This window comes from Notamacropus eugenii, chromosome 1 (assembly GCF_028372415.1).
Source record: "Notamacropus eugenii isolate mMacEug1 chromosome 1, mMacEug1.pri_v2, whole genome shotgun sequence".
Lineage (NCBI taxonomy): Eukaryota > Metazoa > Chordata > Mammalia > Diprotodontia > Macropodidae > Notamacropus > Notamacropus eugenii.
Window position 1 is genome coordinate 423635814 of NC_092872.1, and position 20187 is coordinate 423656000.

Consider the following 20187-nt stretch of genomic DNA (forward strand, 5'->3'; position numbering starts at 1 on the left):
TTGTATTATGATGCCATATCCTCCATTAAGCTATAAACTCCTTGAGAATAGACAACAGCGTTCTTTCTAAACCTTGTACTTCCCCTAGGGTCCAGCATTGTGCTTTGAACATAGTAGGCACTTAATAAATGCTTATTGAGTGAATGGATGATTGTGTCCTTCCTGTATTTTTAAGGTTTGTCATGCTGAAAAAATAATTTGTATAATATTTTATTATATATGCATATATACATACATAAAATACTTTAAGCATTATATATTTCTTTGCATACATTATCTTTCTTTATCCTCTCAACAATGTAGGGATTAGAAGAAGCCTTTATTAAAAGAGATATAATATCCAGGACTAGAAATGCTTGAACTCTCCCAATTCTCTCACATTGCCCTTTGGCATAAACAACAATTACTACTGCTACTACTACTACTACTACTGCTACTACTACTACTACTACTGCTACTGCTACTACTACTACTACTACTGCTACTACTACTACTACTACTACTGCTACTGCTACTACTACTACAACAACCATCACCACCTGCTGCTTTCAAATACCATTTGATAGACTAATTTATTTGACTTGACCCTAGAGGGCACACCTAGGAGCAACTGATGGATGTTAGAGAGAGGCACATTTCAGCTCCATTCAAAGAAAAAAAAAATCCAAAAAATTAGAAAGTAAAATAGACTGCAGGTGGATATGAATTAAATTCTTCAAGTTGAATCTGGATCATATTATCAACTTGTGTAGGATGTTGTAGAAGGAATCTTTGCTGGAGTAAATGCAAAAATACTTGTCCACTGAGGTACCTTTCAACACTAAGATTCTGTGTTCTAGCTCTTGGCACCCACAATCAGTTCTGACAAATTAAACACAGAGTGATCTGGTCAGGGAATAAGAAGAAAAATTTAAGCAAACAGGCCAAAGAGACTATTAACCTTTTGTTGTGAACTCTTGAGGAAAAAGATAATGTGATGCAGAATTCGGAGGCAACCAGAATCAGAAAATCAATGAAGCTCACTAGTTGCAAGGGGCCTCAGAGGCATTTAATCCAAATGATAACTGAACAATAGTCCCCCTACAACCTCTCTAATAAGTGACTATCAATTTAAATCACATCAACATGTATTTATTAAATGCTTATTATGTGCTAGATTTTGGTTTGCAGACCTCTAAAGAGGTGGAACCTGCATAGTCCCTCCCACTCCCTTTTGAAGTAGCTCTGATTTTCAGGAAGTTTTTCCATATATCAAACCTAAATCTGCTTCTTTACAACTTTTACCCACTGTTCTTTGTTCTGCCTACTGGTGCCAAGCAGAGTAACTTTAATCCATGGGTAACCAGGGCAGCCCTTCAAATTCTGGGAAAAAAGTCATCATACATCCACTAAGTCTTCTCTTCTTGAGGCTAAACATCCTCAGTTCCTTCAAATAAAGCTTTATGATATGATATACAAGCCACTCACTGGCCTGATTGCCCTCTTCTGAATGCTCTCCCATTACCAAAGTTCTTCTTAAAACGTGGTCTTATAAATATGTACTCCAGATGTAACATATATTAATATAATATAACAAAACTTCAGAAGTAGTCTGACTCAGGCAAAGTATGAGGGCACTATGGCCTTTCTGGTCCTGGACAATAATGCCTCTCTTACTATAACCTTACAAATGAATTTGAGGTTTTGGCTGCTACAACACAAATGACCAGGTGTTTTTTCAAATAAATTTCTACCTAGACATACAGCCTTATCCAAGTATGTCTGGTTCTGTGGAGAGTTAATTCCATTATGTTAAAGTCATGTATCTGGGACTAAGGTAATATATAAGTAAGTTCAAGGAAGATGCAGAGTTTGCCAAAAGTGGGGTCTTGAGATCTGATTTTTGATTGGGTAAATCAACATTCACAAATATGCATCCTTGAAGGCAGAGTCAAAATGGAAGAGTGGAGATCGCAACTGCCAAAAGCTATCCCCGAAGCTCTTTTACAATGACCACAGAAAATGTTCCAAAGATAATTCTGAGCAGAAGAAGTCAAGAAAAAAAATCATAGCAAGTCATTTTTCCAGCCCAGGGAAGCTTAGGAAGACAAAGAGAGTCTGTGGACACTGGGGTAGAGGCTGGCCAGGAGTACAGTGCAGGAGAGGCAGTCCAACACCCAGGGAGACTAAGGGGTCTGAAAGCCGGGGGATAAATAGATCCCAAAGATACTAACACTGAGTGCAGGATCAAGTGACATCTAGCAGCTCTTTTGCCAATTACAAGTCCAGTAGTTCACAATTCGAAGTAGATAGGAGTAGTGGTAGTTGTGAATGAGCAGGGTCCCTACCTTTGTAAGGACTAAAATGCACAGCAGAAGCTCAATGAATAGGCTGCTCATAAGATTTCCACGCTGCAACTTAAAGGCTCACTGACCAAGCTGTGAAAGCAACAGAAGAATATAAAAGACAGAAACTTAGACCAGACATCTTTCCCAGGAATGAGCAGTCTAACATAAAGTCCAAAATCAAAAAGGAGACTAGAAAAACAAGCAAATAACAAAAAAAGAAACTAATTATAAAAAGCTACTGTGGTAACAGGGAAGTACAAAACAGAAACTCAAAAGAAGACAATGACTTGAAAATATCTATAGTCAAAGTCTCAAAGAAACATACAGAGTGAACACAAGCTCAGTAAGAATTCCTAGAAAAGTTAAAGAAAACTCAAAAAGCACAAAGAAAAAGATTTTAAACATCAAATTATATGAGTAGATAAAAACTTGGGTAAAGAAATAAGAGCTATGCAAGAATGTGAAAATAGAATTAGCAGTTTGGTAAAAGAGGCACAAAAATGCTGAAGAAAATGACTCCTTAAAAATTGGAATTGGTCAAGTAGAAGCTAATCAGACACTAGACATCAAGAAGAAAAAAGCAAGTCAAAAGACTGACAAAAGAAGATGTGAAATGTCTCATAGGGAGAACAATTGACCTAGAAAATAGGTTGAGGAAAGACTAAAAGTTAATAACCTCCCTGAAAGCTATGAACAAAAAGAAGACTTTTGACATCATATTTCAAGAAATTATAGAGGAACAATATTATAGCTGTCTTAGAACCAGAAGGGAAATATTAAAATAAAAACTTCCAGGAATATTGTAGCCAGAATCCAGAGTTACCCACTCAAAGAAAAGATACTGCAAGCAGCCAGAAGGAAAGAATTTGCATACTGTGTATCCACAGTCAGGATCATACACAAGATTTAGTGGCTACCACCATAAAGGAGCTGAGAGCTTGGAATATAATCTCCTGAAAGACAAAAAAGTTCTGATTACTACAAGAATAGCCTATCTAGCAAAACTGTGGACAACTCTACAGGGAAGAAAATGAACATTTAATAAAATTGAAGATTTTCAAGTATTACTGATGAAGAGATCAGAGCTGAAAAGAAAATTTTACATTCAGACTCAAAAATAAAAAGAAGCATAGAAAGGTAAACATGAGTGAGAAATCACAAGGGTCTAAACGAAGTTAAACAACTTTCATTCCCAAATGGGAAGATAATACATGTAATCTCTAAGAACTTTATCATCCCCAGTACAATCAGGAGTCTAATTAGAGGGCACAGGTGTGAATCTATTATGATCTTAAAAGAAGAAAGGAAAGGTGACATAGAGTGATACCCTGGAAGAAGGGAAAGAGAAGAAGAAGAAGAAGAATGGGGAAACATTTCATATAAAAGAGTCACACAAATAAGAACTTATACAATGAAGGGGGAAATGGGAGGAGAAGAAGTCAATGCTTGAATCTTCCTCTTATCTGAACTGGTTCTAGGAGGGAAGAATATACATGCATACATATATACACATATACGTACATACACAATACATACACATACATATATAAACACAAATGCACATATACATACAAGGTATACATTCATATGCACATACATATCCATATGTGTGTGGATACACACACATCCATACACAAACACTGTTGGGTACAAAAATTTGTCTTATCCAACAAGGAAGTAAAAGGGGAAGGGATTAAGAAAAAGGGAAAAAGGGAATAAGAAAGAGGATAGATTGAAGGAGACGGTGGTCAGAAGCAAAATAAACTTTTGAGGAGGGGATAGAGTAAAAATGGGAAGGATAAATCTATCTGTCTGTGTTCATTTTTTGTTTTTGAAGAAGACCATGACATCAGAGAAATGATGACATGACTTGCACTTGACTTTGTTTTGAGTGAGGGAGGGCTGTGCAAGGTCACCAGCCTCATTTTCTCCTCCTGAGCCATCTGGGTCCAGTGACCAGATAGTCATCAGGATGACTATAAGAGAATAGAATGGAGGGAAATACACAGCTGTGTGTGTGTGTGTGTGTGTGTGTGTATGTGTGTATGAGAATGGGATGAACTTACGCATAAAACAGAAGAGGAAAGTGGAATGGATTAGCAACTAAAACCCAATAATATGTTATTTATAACTGACACACTTGAAACAGAAAGATAGACTCAAGGTAAAATAAGGGTCAGAGTAGAATCTATTATATTTCAGCTGAATTTTTAAAAGGCAATAGTAGCAATCATAATCTCAGACAAAGCAAAAGCAAAAATAGACCTATTTTAAAAAGATAAGCAAGGAAACTACATTTTACCAAAAGGTACCACAGACAATGAGTTAATATGAATGCTACAGATATATGCACTTAATGGCATAGCATACAAATTTTTGAAGGAAAAATTAAATTAATTATAGGAGGAAATGGATATTAAAACTATACTAGTGAAAGACTTCAGTTTGTCCCTCTCAGACCAATATAATTCTAACCTATAATTTCGTGAAATAAACAAGAAGGAAGTTAAGGAGATGAATAGAATTTTGGAAAAGTTAGATATGATAGACCTCTGGAGAACACTGAATGGAAATAGAAAGGAGCATTCCTTTTTCTTATCTGTAAATGACACTTTCACAAAAATTGTCCTTATATTAGGGCATTTAAAAGCTGATAACAAATGTAGAAAAGCAAAATTGCTAAATGCATCCTTCTGACCACAATGCAATAAAAATTACATTCAATAAGCCCTTTGAAACACATATTGAAAATTAATTGAAAACTAAACAATCTAATCCCAAAGAATGAAGGGATAAAAAACAAATCAACAATTTCATTAAAAATAATGACAACAATGAGACAACATGCCAAAATTTGTGAGATGTAGCCAACATAATACTAAATATTTACAATAATAAGAGAAAAAGAGCAAATTAATGAATTGGGCATACAAGTTAAAAAAATAAAAAATTTAAAGTATCTATTAAACATCAAAATAGAAATTGTGAAAGTCAACGGAAAGATTAATAAAAAACCTAGGAGATGGTTTGATGAAACAAATAGATAAACCATTGGCTAATTTGATTTTAAAAAAAGAAATAAGAAAACCAAATTTCCAGAATAAAAATGAAAAGAGTGAATAAATAATCAATGAAAAAGAAGTAAAAGCAATTATTGTGAGTTATTTTGCCCAACTATAAACCAAGCAAAACTGGCAATCTAAATGAAATAGGCAAATAATTACAAAAATATAAATTGCTCAGATTAACACAAGAGGAAATAGAAAACTTAAATACTCCTTTCTTAGAAAAAGAAATTGAACTCCCTAAAGGGAAAAAATAAAACAAGACTCAGGACCTGGTATATTTAAAAGTAAATTCTGTCAAACGTTTAAAGAAAAACTAACTTCAAAAGTGTTTGAAAAAATAGGTAAAGAGGGTGGGGCCAAGATGGCAGAGTAGAAAGATGGACCTGCTGTAGCTCTCCTCCCATAGCTCGTAAAATGCCTGTAACAAATGACTCTAAACAAATTCTAGAGCAGCAGAAGTAACGAAACGACAGAGTGAGAGACATTTGCAGCCCAAGGCAGCCTGGAAGGCTGACAGGAAAGGTCTATCACACCAATCTTGGAGTGGAGCACAGCCCACAGGGTGCAGCCCAGCCCTGGCCTCCCACACAGCGTGGACAGGACCAGAGAAGGCTTCAGGGCATGGAATCATGGGCAGCAGCTGCAGTTCCCAGATTTCTCAATGCACAAATGCCAAAGACAGCTTCAAAGGTCAGTGAGAAAGTTCACAGGGTGAAAAGGGAGCAGGCCCTAGATCCGGCCCCAGGTGGCAGCATCATCCATTTTTGGAGCCCTTGGCCTAAAGACCCTTGAGAAATTGAGCTGCTGATATGGATCTCAGCCCTGAGTGGCAGTTCTGGAGTGAGGAGGAGCACTGGCTGGGGGAAGCTCTGAACAGGAAATCCTACTGGCAGATCCTGAGCAGAAGAGTGCTTGTGGTTGCTCCCAGTCCATAGCATAGGCCAGGAGGGAGTGAACGCTTGATTGTGCCACCTTGGAGGAACTGAAAACTTATAGGTCCTCACAGTATACCCTCCACTTGACAAAGGACTCAAAAGTTAAGTAACTGGATGGGAAAATGCCCAAAACAAGGAAAAAAATAAGACTATAGAAGGTTACTTTCTTGGTGAACGGGTATTTTCTTCCATTCTTTTGGATGAGGAAGAACAATGCATACCATAAGAGGAAGACATAAAAGTCAAGGACTTTTGTATCCCAAACCTCCAAAATAAATATGCAATGGTCTTAGGCCATGAAGAGCTCAAAAAGGATTTTGAAAATCAAGTGAAAGAGGTGGAGGAAAAATTGGGAAGAGAAATGAGAGTGATGCAAGAAAATCACAAAAAGCAAATCAACAGTCTGCTAAAGGAGACCCCCCAAAAATGCTTAAGAAAATAATATCTTTAAAAATAGACTAACCCAAATGGCAAAAGAGGATCAAAAATCCAATGAGGAGAAGAATGCTTTAAAAAGCAGAATTAGTCAATTGGAAAAGGAGGTTCAAAAGCTCACTAAATAAAATAATTCCTTAAAAATTAGAAAAAATAGGTAAAGAAGGAATCCTACAAAATTCCTCACAAATACAAAAAACACAAATATGGTTTTGGTGCCTAAACCGGGGGTGGGGGGGACAAGTGAAAGAAAACTACACAGCAATTTCCTTTACAAATATTGATACAAAAATCTTAAGTGAAATACAAGTAAGGAGATTACAGTCATATATCACAGCAATAATATACTATGGCTTTGCTCTATATATACCAAGAATGCAAGGATGGTCCATTATTAGGAATAATGTTAACAGCATTGACCACATCAGTAATAAAAACAACAAAAATCATGTGATTATTTCAATAAATTCAGAAAAAGCTTTGACAAAATACAACACTCATTCCTATTAAAAATACTAGAAAGCATAGGAATAAATGAAGCTTTCCTTAAAATGATGAGTGGTATCTATCTAAAACCATCAGCAAACATTATTTGTAATAGTGATAAACTAGAAGCCTTCCTAATGCTATTATTAATAAGTAATTAATTATTGATTTTTAGTATTATTAGTAATTTTCATATTTGTACCTTTGTAATTTGTATTATTTGTTATAATAGTTAACAAATATTATTTGCATTATTAATAAATTAATTTTAAACACTAATAATTAATATCAATAATATTATTCAAAATTGTACTATAAACGCTGCCTATAACAATCATAGAGGAAAAAGAAAATTGAAGGAATTAGAGTAGATAATATGGAACAAAATTATCATTCTTTGCAGATGATATGATACTATGCTTGTTGAATCCTAACGAATCAATTAAAAAATGAATTGAAGGAGATGCAAAGTTGTAAGATATAAAATAAACCCACATGAATGATCAGTATTTTTATATATTATCAACAAATCCAGCAGGAAGAGATTGAAAGAGAAATTTCATTTAAAATAACTGCAGACAATATAAAATACTTAGGAGTCCAATTGTCAAGACAAACCCAGGAACTATATGAACACAATTACAAAACACTTTAATCCTTCAAACAGTTCAGTTGTTGTCATTCAGTCATGTACAATTCTTCATGACCCCATTTGGGTTTTTCTTAGCAAAGATATTAGAGTGGTTTGTCATTTCCTTCTCCAACTCATTTTACAGATGAGGAAACTGAGGCAAACAGAGTTAAATGACTTGCTCAGGATGACACAGTTAATAAGTGTCTGAGGACACATTTGAACTCAAGTCTTCTTGACTTCAGGCCCACCACTCTATCCACCCTGCCACCTAGCTGCCCCATTAAACACTTTGGTATTGGATAAGAAATAGAGTGTTTGATTACCTGATAGATTAGGTATACAATATACACAACATAGAGAAGCAAATAAACCTCATAACCTTGTGGTTAATAAACCCCCAAATCCCAGCAATTAGGGCAGGAACTCACTATTTGACAAAAACTACTGGAGAAACTGGAAAAAATTCTGGCAGAAACTAGGCATAGATATAACCAGATAAACTAAAAATGGGTACATGATTTAGCTTAAAAAGGTGCTACCTCATAAGCAATTCAAGGAAGCACGTAAAACATTACCTGTCAGGTCTAGAGGTAGGGGGAAAGTTCATGACTAAATAAGAGATAAAGAGGAAGTTAAAATGGACAATTTTGATTACCTAAAGTTTAAAAGATTTTGCACAGACAAAACCAATGCAACCAAAATATGAAGAAAAGCAGGAAATTGGGGTGGGGATTTACTAGTTTCTTGATAAGGTTTCATTTCTCAAATATGTAGGGAACTGAGCCAAATTTACATAAATAAGAGCCATTCGTCAATCAAAAAACTTCCAAAGGATATAAACAGTTTTCAGAGGAATAAATCAAGGCTATCAATAGTCATATAAAAATACTTTAAATCACCAATAATTAGAAAGATGCAAATTAAATCAACTCTGAAGTATCACCTGATACCCATCAGATTGGCCAAGATGTCAGAAAAAGAAAATGGCAAGTGTTGGAGGGGATGTGAAAAGAAAACAGTATGCTGATATTGGTGGAGCTGTGAACTAGTCCAACCATTCTGAAGAAAAATGTTGACTCATGCCCAAAGGGCTATAAAACTGTGTGTACCCTTTGATTCAGCAATACTGCTACTATGTCTATACCCCAAAGAGACCAAAAAAGGAAAAGCATCTATCTATCTGTCTATCTATCTACCTACCTATCTATCTATCTATCTATCTATCTATCTATCTATCTATCTATCTATCACACAAAAATATTTATAGCAGTTCTTTTCATGGTGGCAAAGATTTAGAAACTGAGAGAATGCCCATCCATTAAGGAATGTCACAAGTTATGGTATATGAATGAGGTGGAATGCTAAACCTGGAAAGACTTAAATGAACTCATGCAAAGTGAAGTGAGCAAAACCAGTAAGATAATGTACACAGTGACAGTGATACAGCAAGGATGATCAACTGTGAAGATTAATAACTCTAATCAATATGTTTCACCACAGTTCCAATGAATTCATGATTAAACATGCTAACCACTTACAGAAATAGAGCTGATGGACTCAGAGTACAAACTGAAGCATATTTTATCTCTCTTTCATTATTTTTCTGGCTTTTTTCCCTTTTGAAACATGGCTAATAGGGAAATATGTTTTCTGTGACTTCATATGTATAATGAGTATTATATTTCTTGCCTTCTCAATGGTTGGAGAGGAGGTGGAGAAAGGAAGAGAATTTGAAACTAAAATTAAAAATTAAATTAAAAAACCAAATAACCACACTCTTGGGACAACAAGTTAAACACCTCCAAAATAAGTCCCATGCATATGACAGAACACAAAAGTATATTTCTATGAAACCATTAATCATCATTTTGTATTGCTTGCTTGTTAAAAAGTGTATAACAAGTTCTACACATTACTTTTAAAACTTCCTTGCTTGACTATGTTTCTTTTGGAAATTCCTTCTCTTCTTCACATGTTAAAAAATGTTTCTAGTAGGCCTAGTTATTTTAAAGGAATTCAATTCAGAATTGAGTATTTCATGATGAGATTCCAACAAACCAGTCTAGTTGTAGTCAAGAGAATTGTGTTTGTAGGGAGGAAGATTGAGTTCTTCCATACCACTACCTCCATAGACCAGAGGATGGTCATGTGAACTTTGAAAGATGGGGATATTTGGCCCATATATATCAGTCACTCTGTTTCTAGAGTGTCAGTGGCTACACATGATCACCACCTGGTTTGTTGCTAAATTGGAGGGAAAGGTGAGCCAAACACACAGTTGGCAATAGTGGAACAGAACAGGAGTGGGCAGCTTTCAGGGATTTAGTGTACAGCACTGCATTTGCTCATCTTGGGCAGAATACTTGCAAACACCAAAACTGGTTTGATGAAAATGATGAGGAAATTCAGAAGTTGCTAAATGAAAAACTAGAACTCCATAGGATTTACCAGCAGGATAGTTCATTCTAAGAAGGCAACATTTAATTCCATCAAAAGCAAAGTATAAGCAAAGCTTAGAGAGATGCAGGATTCCTGGCTAAGTAAGAAGGCAGATGAAATTCAGTTTCATGCTGATAGTAACAATCCAAAGCACTTTTATGATTCCCTGAAAGCTATTTATGGACCAAAAACCTATGGTACATCACAACTACTCATTGCTGATGGAGCCACATTGATTAGTGATAAGGACATGATCCTAGAGAGATGGGGTGAACACTTCCATAGTGTTCTCAACAGACCATCATCAATCAATGCTGAGGTCATTGACCGTTTACCTCAGTCCCTCCTTAGCTGAACTTCCAACTGAGGAAGAGGTTTTGAGGGCCATTAGACTCTTTTCATGTGGCAAAGCACCTGGTGCTGACTCTATTCCAGCTGAGATTTACAAGGTAAGGGGACCACTGCTCATACAAAAGCTGACTGAAATTTTCCAGGTTATATGGCAAGAGGAGGTTATCCCTCAGGAGTTCAAGGATGCCTCCATTGTCCATCTCTATAAGAATAAAGGGAATATATTGTCCTACAACAATCACAGGGGGATCTCTCTCTCTTAGTCATTGCTGGCAAAACTCTTGCTAGAGTCCTCCTTAATCAGCTGATCCTTCACCTGGAAGATAGTCATATACCTGAAAGCCAGTGTAGCTTCAGAAAGGGCCAAGGAACAGTCGATATGATGTTTGCTGCCCAACAACTCCAGGAGAAATGCCAGGAACAGAACAGAGGTCTATACACAATGTTTGTAGATCTGACCAAGGCCTTTGACACTGTTAGTCATGAGGGCTTATGGAAAATTATGTCAAAATTTGGTTGCCCAGAGAAGTTCATCAATAATGTACGTCAATGTCATGATGGCATGTTTGCCCGAGTTCTGAATAGTGGACAGTGCTCTCATGCTTTCCCATTCACCAGTGGAGTGAAATAGGGCTGTGTCCTTGCTCTCATGCTTTTTATCATATTTTCAGCCATGTTGTCAAATGCTTTCAGTGAGGATGAACAAGACATCAAAGTCAACTACAGTACTGATGGTAAATTCTTCAATTTGAAAAGACTACAAGTCAAGACCAAAGCAGAGGGAGTGTTGGTGCATGATTTTCTGTTTGCAGATGATTGTGCACTCAATGCAGCCTCTGAAGCTGAGATGTAACAAAGTATGGATCAATTCTCTGCACCCTGTGCTAATTTTGGCCTGATAATTAACATCAAGAAAACACAGCTGCTCCATCAGTCACCGCCACACCATCAATACGTGGAACCATTGGTTACAACAAATGGAGAAGTTTTGAATGCTGTGGATAAGTTACCTTGGTAGTGTACTTTCTAGGGATGTACACGTTGACAATGAGGTTGGTGCACGCATTGCCAGAGCTAGTTCAGTGTTTGGGAGGCTCTGAAGAAAAGTTTGGGAGAGAAGAGGTAATAGACTGAGACTACCAACTGAAGCTGTTGTGCTGACCTTATTGTTGTTTGCCTGTGAAACATGGACAGTCTAGCAGTGCCATGCCAGGAAACTAAATGGCTTCCATTTGAACTGTATAAGGAAGATTCTGAGGATCACCTGACAGGATAAGGTCAAGCTGAACTGCCAAGCATTCAAACTATACTTCAGAGAGTATAACTCGGATGGGCTGGCCATGTCGTTGGAATGAAAAATGTACACTTGCCAAAAAGACTATTTTATGGAGAACTCGCATGGGGCATGCAATCACATGGTGGTCAGAAAAAGCGATATAAGGACACTTTCAAGGTCTCTCTCAAGAACTTTGGATTTGATTGTGGGACATCGGAGACACTGGCACAGGACCGCTCAGCATGATGTGCCCACATTGGAAAGGGTGCTGTGCTTTGTGAGCAAAGCAGAATTGAGACAGCACAAAGTCAATGTAGGATGAGCATATTTGGAGTATCCACCCCAAATGTTCACACGAACTATCTATGCTCAATCTGTGGTAGAGCATTCCGAGCTCATATTGGTCTGATCAGCCACAGTTGGACACATTGAAACCTTGAGTTTATCATGGTGATGTCATTTTGGTCCTCTTAGAGATAGAAGGACAAGAACCATGTTTCCAGAATGTCAGTGGCTACATATGATCACCACCTGGTGGGGAAAAGAAAAGGATGGGACCATTGATGAGACTATGGCTCTGGAAGGGTATACCTTATTTAAATGGAACAGAAGAGGTAAAGAAGTACGGCTAAGGAAGGACAGAGAGGCCTCATAGGTTAAAAAGATATATTTAGGTAAAAAAAAATCCAGAAATTGGAAATTGAGAGCACATTTGGGCAAAGATCAAAAGAATCAGAAACAGAAAATATGGTATCATAATAGTACCATGGAGTCAATAGTCTTGTCTATGATAGCCAAACTAGAAAGAAAGAGGAAATGAAAGTGGAGTTTGGAAAATCAATCATAAATTTCAGTGGTATTCATGTGGATAAATTCCCCTTCTTAAATTAGGAGTTCTACATTTGTTAACAACACCTTTTGCTTTTATGTAGAGTCATCTAAAGCTTTAATGCTGGCTCCTATTTTTGATTTATTTTCTCTGTGAATTTCTAGACACCTTCACCCTATTTCTTTTTTCTGATATTATAGCAACGCTTTCTAAAATTTAACTGGGTAGTTTTCCATAAAAGGAAATTTTTCTTTACCAGTACCCCTTTGTTTTTTTAATTTAAAAATTTTTTTATTGGATTTTCAAGATTCCAGGCAAATAATTTTTCTTACTTTAATTTTTTTTAACCAGCACTTGTTAAGTGCATCTTTTTTGGCCAAGAGCTTATCATTTTTTTTTATATTAAGCCATGACCCAGAAAACCAAATTTCACTGTCAGGTATCATCTTCTTAGTCAGCATTCACTTCTCGAAGGTGTTTTTCTCTTTTAAAAACCTTTGCTTTTGATTGGCTACAGTAAAGAAAACACCACCTTTGTCCCTGAAGTCTTCAGTTTCTTCACCAAATTTCATAATCTTTAGCAATGCTTTCAAAATCTCTTCTGGCAGCATTACTTGTACCCACATGAATCATTAGAAGTGGAGAGTAGTCATCAGGTTTGATGTGTCCTGAGGTTCTCCACCATGACCTGGATAACCCATGCCCAAGAAAGGTAGCAGACCTGTATATAGTTGCTTTAAGGTTGGCATGGAGCTGCTTCAGTATGCTGAAGTTGGGAGTCACTAACTATGCTTCTTTGTTTCTTCTTTCTCTTGGTTTATCTCTTTTTGGTGGCACCTAGAGATTAAATCTATGTATCTAGCTCTAATTTCCTTCCTGAGTTCCAATCTTGCACTATCATCTACCTATTACACAAATCCACCTACATGTCCCAAACATATCTAAAACTCAACATGCCCCAAATGGAACTCATTCTATTTCCTCCCAAATACATCTCCCCTCCAAACTGCCCTTCAGTTATTGAGGGTCACAATCTTGGAATCAGCTTTGACTCTTCCCTTTCCCTTACTACCCATATTCCATCAGATGCCAAGGCTCATCAACTCTATTTCCACAATGTCTCTTACAGATGTACTTTTTTTTCTCTTCATAAGGTGACTGCCCCAGTCTTCTAGGTGGCACAGTGAATAGAGTTCTGGACCTGGACACAGGAGGTTCAAATCTGACTTCAGACGCTAGCTGGGTGACCCTGGGCAAGTCACTTAACTTCTATCAGTCTCAGTTTCCTCATCTGTAAAACAGGGGTAATAATAGCACCTATCTCCCCAGGTTGTTGTGAAGATCAAATGAAATAATATTTGAATAGGGCTTTACAAGCCTTAAAGTGATATATAAATACTAGCTGTTGTTGCTATCACCTCTGTCCTGGACTGTGGCAATAGGTTCCTTCTTGATCTCTCTGCTTCCAGCCTCCTCCCCTGCTTCAATCCATCTTCCCTACAGCAACCAAATTATTATTCTTAAAATGTAAATCTGATCATGCTATTCCCTGGCTTAAGGACCTTCAATCACTCCCTGCTGCCCCTGGGACAATATGACTGTCACCTATTTTTCTCTTTAGGAAGAGCCTCAGATGTTCAGTAACCATTCTTGTTCCCTTTCTCCTCTGTGTCACATTCTTCCATTATCCAACCTTCTGTCTCAGATCCAGATCACTCTTTAGCTCTTCAGATTGTTTTCTTTTATTTACACTACGACCCTTCTTTCCTTTCTGAAGTACTTGGTTTTCCTTGATAACCCAGAGAGTGGAGAGCTAGTCTTTAAACCACCTCTACCTTTCTTCTGAGGCAGGAGACCAAGCTGCCCTTGAACAAGATCACTATTGCTTGGCAGTTTGTTGTTGTTCAGCCTTTTTTCAGCCATGTCCAACTCTTTGTAAGACAGATAAAACACAGCACACAGGAGGGCTGCTAGCACAAGTTCACTCTTGATTTGGTCAGACAGGAAAGACAGTAAGAAGGGTTAATAACCTTACTTTATTCTAGTCTAGTTTTCTCAGAAGAGGATTGCTGATAATGAGAGCACAACTCCTACAGCATTCCCTAATCACCCTTCCCACAGGGGCCGGTGAGAAGGGGGGGGGGGGCAACTATCCTTACTTCTTGATGGGGTAAATCAAGACAGGCACAACTTGTGCTTGCCCTAAATTCCCTCAAGCCTCAACAGGGGCCAGTTGGGGCAAACACAGATTCCCCCCAAGCCTTGATGGGGGCCAATCAAGTAATGCATAGCATTCCAGTTTGTATGTTCAACTCTAAAGTTCCTCCCAAGCCTCAATGGGGCCAGTTGAGGCACACGTAGCATTTGTGCATTCAACCCTAAGAGTTCCCTATTTAGTATCTAGTGACCACCGGTTTTGTAGGCCAACAGACAAAGAAGGCATATTGCCATCAATGACCTCACAGGTTTACATCACCTCATCCCTGTATCTCACTGCGCAGCCACAGTGGATGTTTATGGTATTTACCATTATATAACTATGTGCAGGCATGGTAGAGATCTTTTGAACCATAACTGTGAGAGCTCATATCTAATATTTGAGAACTGTTGATTGCTATGGCTATGCATCCTGGGAAACTGAACTCTGAGAGATAATAGCAAAAATTCACTTTACACACACTAAAATCCACCTTAGTTACACTAAAATTCACCTTACATACACTCTTCTTGACCTCATTTGAGGTTTTCTTGGCAAAGATACCAGAGTGGTTTGTCATTTCCTTCTCCAGTTCATTTCACAGATGAGGAAATTGAGGCACACAGAGTTAAGTGACTTGCCCAGGGTGGCCCAGTTAATAAGTGTCTGAGGCCATATTTGAACTCAGGAAGATGAGTCTTCCTGACTCCAGGCCCATTGCCCTATCCAATGTGTCACCTAGCAGGAAACTAAACATGTCTAGAAAACTAAGAAGGTTACTTAAAAAAAAAATTTTTTTTTTTTTGCTTTCTCTACTTTCTGGAAAGTCTCCTCAATCCTTTGTCTCAGTCTAGAATCTTTGTCTTGGAGTCTAGATAAAGGTTAGGGGAACCTTTCTTCTTTCCTTCCTTCCTTCCATTTTCTCTAGCTCCCTTTCTTCCTCATTTCCTTCCTTACTACCTCCTTCCCTTCTTTCTTTCCTTCCTTCCACAGAACTACAGAAAGAACAAATATAATTAGCCATATAGCTTGGGACTGCTAAAACTCTCTTAACTTTTAAAAAATACTTTTATAAGAGTTTAAGTCATCTAAGTTTTAGGGTTTGGACCCTTTGATCCTGAGTTATATGTGGCTCCTATTATCTGGATGTAGTTTTTATGGAATAACAATATGGCTAAGACAGAGACACAGATTCCTTGAATTAGAACCCTCTAACTTTGAAATAGGGAAATATCTATACTCCATCAAACACATGGTTAAAGAAGTTCTTCTGGGAGTCCTCCCCCATACACTCTCCACACTGTCCCAAGATTACCCATGCTATGTTTTTGTCCCCATGATAGCCCCAAGTGTTTTGCCTTGTGTCCAACTGAAATCTTTCTTCCTTTCATTTCAGCCCATTTCCTCTAGCTTTATCTTCTGCAGGCTTGGAGAACAGCTGTTCCGAATTCTCATTGTCAAATGGAATCAAAGACAAGGATCATATACTCCTTAGCATTCCCAATTCTAATACTACTAATAATAGCTCGCATTTCGATAAGACTTCTCAGTTTAAAAAATGCTTCTTTCATAGAACCCCTGTCAGGGAGGCAATATATGTATTATTCTTCCAATTTAATAGATAAGGAAATACAAGCACTGAGAGGGAAAGTGGCTACTACACAATAGAGATAGAAATCAAATCCAGGGCAACAATGTCCAGTGTTTTCTCCTTCTCTGCCTTCTTTCTTCCCTCCCTGTCTTCTTTCCTTCCTTCTTTCTTTTGTTCCCTCTTTCCTTCATTCCTTCCTCTCTCCCTCCTTTTCTTCCTCCCTCCCTTCCTTACTACCTCTTTCCCTTCTTTCTTTCCTTCCTTCCCCCATCTCCCCTCTCCCTTCCTCCTTCCATTCTTTCCTTCCATTCCTTCCTTCTTTCCTGCCCCTCCCAGCCCCGTCTCCCCCTTCCCTTCCTCCCTCCATCCCCATCTCTCTTCAACTCCCTTCAATCAACCAAAAGAGTAGACCAGGTATGAAAAATTTATTAATCATTTTGAAAGAACTAAAGTGTTTTGATTATTAAGTAAATACAAATCTGGCCTGGCCAATATGATTGGGAGTTGAGGAAATAGTTGCAGAAAGCATATTATACTTCCAATTCCCACCAAGTCTTCAAGTGCAAAGGAGTAGAATCCTGACCTCATATACCTAAAACTTGTAGAAAGGAAAGAAATGGGTGGAAGGAGTGTGGACTCCTTATCTCAAACTAACCAAAAGGCATTCACAACAGTTATCAATTTGGATCTTTCTTTCCCAGGAGGATGACTCCCCCATGCCATATCTGCTCCCAAGATCAGAAGCCCTCTTCATGCCATTACATCTTCCGACCAGAGCTGACAATTGTGTATTTCCCTTTCCATCTGATTGATCCTTGATTCCACTGGCTGCTCTGCTCCTCTTTTCTCCCCCAGAAATCCGAACCACAACATCAGAACAAGAGGGCACCACAAAGTACATAGAGTGACAGCGTTCTGCCCTGGAATGATCTTGAAGCAGGTCAGTTTCTACTATCCTCTTCCTGTTTTAGAGACTCAGGAAAAGTTTCATGTTTAGTGAAGTATCTCACAAATATGCTGTCTCCTGGAAAATCAAGTTGATGCAGAGGCACCAGCTACAGTTACAGTATTGTTGTTGTACATGTTTTTTTCTTTGTTCTGCTTTTCTCACGATGCATCGATTCATAATCTTTGTTTCTCCAAATCTTTCATATTTGTCTCTTCATCTGATTGTCTTGTCATGTATAAGATCGTCTTTAGAGGACAAATTTTGTTCAGTAAAACCTGAATCAATGAGAGCCTATTTTACAGTTTTTTTTGCTATCACCAAAAAATTCTGCTTTTGACTTTTATTATCTAAGGAATCTTTCATTCTGTCATTTACCTCCTTGGAATATATGCCCATTAGTGGAATTACTGTGTCAAAATTTAGTGACTTTTGTCAGAAATAGTGGTACATGCCTGTGGTCCTTACCTGGAAAGATTGAGGATAATGAATGACTTTTGTTGAAGTAGAGCTAAAGCTGATGGGGTGTCTGCACTAAGTATGATTGATACCGATGTTGTGAGCCCCTGGAAGTTAAAGAGAGCTACCAAACTACTTGAGAGGAGCAAATTGGCCCCAGGTTGGAAAAACAGAGCAGGTTAAAGATTCTGAACCAATCCCCAGTGGGATTGGGCTAGTGAGTGACTGCTGTGGTTTCACCCTGGATGAGATAGGAAGAGTAGTCTCCAAAAACAAAACAAAACAAAAAATACTTTTCTTCTATAATTCCAAAGTGTTTTTCAGATTAGTTGGAGTGTGCCTGTCTTCTCATAGTCTCTTCATTTGCCAATTTGCAGGATTTGAGATATATGCTAAGAAGTTCAGAAAGTCATCTTAAGACCAGTACTTGGATAACCCAAATCAATGGTGTCAAACTCATATAGAAATGGGTCATTAATCTGTACCTAAGAATCTTTATGGGTCAAATACTGACATTATTGATTTTTAAAATGTAATATTATCTATGTCTAATTGTGGTTTTATTATTTTGTTAAATATTTCACAATTACATTTCATCTGGTTTGGCTATACTCAGCAGCTTATGAGTTGCACTGGTTTGTGGGCTGCGTGTTTGACGCCTTTGGCCCAGATGATTGAGGCACAACACCAAAAGAAGTTATAAAGGAATGTTTTTATTTAGCTTATGAGGAGGCACTTGTTGAATGAAGAGCAAGGATACAGTTGAAAATTCTGGTTCAATTGAATACCAAGACCTTCTCTTGTCTTTCTTTTTCTTCTTCATCATCATCATCATCATCAGTAGTATTTATACTGCATCTACTACATGCTAGGCATTATGCTAGGTGCTTTATAAATATCTCATTTGATCCTCATAACAACTTTGGAATATAGGTGCTAGTATTCTCCCTATCTTGCAGATGAAGAACCTAAGGCAAAGATTAAATAACTTGTCCAGGGTTACAAAGCTAGTTAACTATCTGAGAATAGATATGAACTTAGTTCTTCTTGACTCCAGGACTGGAAATATATCTACTGTGCCACCTAACTACCCCCTTGGGTGGTATGGAGTACAGATCTGAGAAAGCAGGAAGTTGCCTTAGTTTTGATTTCTTATAGGGTTAGGGGAATGCCTGGGACCATGTCACCAGTGAAAATCTTTATGTAACACATGAAACCAAGAAGTCTTAATATTTTAGCTGCCTATGTGGAAAGGGGCTACCATCTATTAGCTTCCTTCCATTGCCAGTGACTTATAGTCTTATCTGTCCAAAAAGTTATGTAGCCTAGAGACTTCCGCCTTGAAATCTGTTCTCCTCTTGTCCTACTTCACCCCTTGTAGCATGTATAGGTCTGACCATGGCCTACCACAAAGTACAGCCTCAAAGTTGTTTTAGTTTGTATTTCTTTTACTATTAGTGACTTAGAGATTTTGAAAATGTGGTTATTAACGTTATATTTTACAGATTTAAATGTTTCTTTTCTTGTGAAATTGATGAACACCAACCAAAAAAACAGAAAAGGAGGCTTGGCTATGAAACTGTGAATCTCTATTATCTACGATTTGTTTTTTAAGAAGTCTAGATTAAATGTAATATGGTAATACCAGCACTTCCCTGCTCATCATGGTCCCCTTATGAATTCGTTCTGCTTAATGCTTTTTTCTTTATTTCCTCTCTTCTCCCCTCCCCTCCTTTCTCTCTCTCTCTCTCTCTCTCGCTCTCTCTCTCTCTCTCTCTCTCTCTCTCTCTCTCTCTCTCTCTCTCTCTCGCTCTCTCTCTCTCACTCTCTCTCTCTCTCATTTTTTGTTTGTTTGTTTTGGCAATCCTATCACTATCTTCCCCTTGTCTTCCTAAATCAATCCAATCCCCCCCCCCAAAATGTTAAAGCCCTTCCCTCACCTTAGTAAAAGTATTTCCTGTTAGTGTTATTGGTCTATAGTTCCCTATAACAGGTAAGTATAGTCAAGCAAAACAAATTCACATATCGACCATGTATGAAAATATATTAGTTCATCACCACTCTGCTAAGATGTGGAAAGCATGCTTTATATCAATTTTCCGGAGTCAAGATGGTTGATCAGAGCCTTTAAGTGGTTGCTTATTTTTGTGTTTCTTCTTCTGAAAGTTTATTTGTCTTCTTCTTCTTCTTCATAACTTTTGACCACTTATCCAT

The 20187-nt window shown here is 37.7% G+C and overlaps 1 long non-coding RNA gene across 1 annotated transcript in view; it reads left to right on the forward strand.

Moving 5' to 3' along the window:
- LOC140518924 (uncharacterized) overlaps positions 1-20187 on the forward strand; it is a 56401-nt gene that overhangs the window by 19420 nt on the left and 16794 nt on the right. The window contains exon 2 of the long non-coding RNA XR_011972049.1: positions 17270-17508. This is a non-coding gene — a long non-coding RNA (uncharacterized lncRNA). The remainder of the gene's footprint in view (positions 1-17269; positions 17509-20187) is intronic.